Source organism: Etheostoma spectabile, unplaced genomic scaffold (assembly GCF_008692095.1).
Source record: "Etheostoma spectabile isolate EspeVRDwgs_2016 unplaced genomic scaffold, UIUC_Espe_1.0 scaffold00004652, whole genome shotgun sequence".
Taxonomy (NCBI): Eukaryota; Metazoa; Chordata; class Actinopteri; order Perciformes; family Percidae; genus Etheostoma; species Etheostoma spectabile.
The window spans coordinates 16,655-18,721 of NW_022603179.1; the positions used below are offsets into that span (position 1 = coordinate 16,655).

At 41.4% G+C, this 2,067-nt stretch overlaps 1 pseudogene; it reads left to right on the top strand.

The window, feature by feature from the left end:
* Nucleotides 1–1,553: 1,553 nt before the first annotated feature.
* On the top strand, nucleotides 1,554–2,064 carry LOC116677250 (gonadotropin-releasing hormone II receptor-like; annotated as a pseudogene).
* The last annotated feature ends 3 nt before the right edge of the window (nucleotides 2,065–2,067 follow it).

Below are 2,067 nucleotides of genomic sequence, written 5' to 3' on the forward strand. Positions count from 1 at the left end.
GAACTGAACAGCTGTAGTGTGTCGGTGAACCTGCTGCCTTGAATACTTACTGCAGCCTACGTATGGCGAACCAACCAAGGCATTAATAGCGACGAGGCTTCCGTCCTGCGGTGGTTTTTAAATACTTGGGGTCGCAGAAGTGCGCAAAACACTTATCCCACAGTCCTCTTTCCATTGCACATAAACGTAAGTTTGCCTTTTCTTCTACTTTGAGATTGCACAGATATACTGATACTGTAGATAAGTTTGGTTTGTTTTTAATGTGGTTTAAGGCTTCACATGCACTTGGTGTCAAATGTGAATAGAAATAGAAAAGCATGTGCGCAATATCCACACACCTTAATTGAACTGTCTTTTTTATAGTAATCAACATGTCTTTTATTGAATTGATTTGCTTGTATATAAATAAGTCCTCTCTAAGGGGATACAATCATAACGTCCTACAAACGCAAAGGCATCTTTGGAGCAGGTAACCGTTTTTAATGTGGGGATGTTTAGTATGATGGCTTTAAGAAGTCATGTTAGATGCAGTCTGTCTGACATAGGTTATCCACATATGCGTGACATCTAAATGTCTGTGAATCTTTTTTACATAATACTTTGGGATAGACTATGAGCAGAAAAGGTTTCGTCAAATGATTTAAATTCATCTTTGCTTGTTTTCACCTCGATCAAAAATAGGAAAATTCAAAGAGAAGAGAGAGAGGCTGGATGAGTGATGAGCGCGTGTGCATGCAGCGCGTGTGCGTAAGTGGGCATGATCAGTGCTTTGCATCACATCTAATATATTTACATAAATGTTATTTACTTGATGTTATGTCTCTTTATACAAACATGTCATTCATTGCTCCACTTTTATGTAAACTTGTATAAAAATCAAGGCAAACCCGACCTAGGTGGGACATCACAGTCCTGATGCTGGGAGAAAAAAAGGGCTCACACAACAACGATTTGTCATAGGTGACCTCTTTGTTTTTTTGTTTTCAATTGATGTTGACTGAGAAACGAATATTGTTGTCATGATATCATTATCTTATGACTTACTCATTGATAATCCTAAGTTTTTATCTTCCTTGTTCCATCATGTTGTTATGAAAACAGGAATTCTGAACAGCAGATTGCCATTTGTAAATTGTTGCATATCATTACGATTGGATGCACTCTCGGTGGACTTGCTAATGAGTTTATACCATGTAATATTAGCTAAATGTTACTGTATTCATTAATATCCATGTCCCTCACAGTGTGTGAGCTTCACTTTTCCACCTCACTGATTTGAAATGCGAAACACACTTCAATATGCTATTACTGTCTCTTGATGACTGCATTGGGAGACATGTACTACTCATAAATGTGGACTCATACTATATATGGAATATGTGTGTTTCTTTTCTAACACTAATGTGTGGGTTTGTGCCCTGCACCTACTTCATCGCCTGTGATACATCCCTCTTCAACCTGATTGCCTCTTTTTGCTTTAATCTTGTTATTAGCACTGATCTTCACAGTGGATGAGTAGAATGTTGCTTCGTATGCTGCTCTAATCCTCAGAAAATGAACGCCACTCTGTGTCTGAAACAGACCACCAACTGAACGCTAGCTGCAACAACTCCTCGCCCTTTTCCAACTGGACAGTTGGGGATGATGCCCTGCAGCTGCCCACATTCACCACAGCAGCCAAAATCAGAGTGATTATTACCTGCATTCTATGTGGCATATCTACCTTTTGCAACCTTGCTGTGCTTTTGGCGGCACATAGAGATGGGAAACGCAAATCCCACGTCAGGGTACTGATAATCAACCTGACAGTGGCTGATCTGCTGGTGACCTTCATTGTGATGCCTGTGGATGCCGTGTGAACATCACAGTCCAGTGGCTCGCTGGGGACTTTGCCTGCAGGCTACTGATGTTTCTTAAGCTGCAGGCGATGTACTCCTGCGCCTTTGTCACCGTGGTGATCATCTGATAGGCAGTCAGCCATCCTCAACCCTCTGGCCTATCAGTAAAGCCAGAAAGAGGAACAAGTCATGCTAACGTGTGGCGTGGGGCATGAGTGTCATGCTGTCG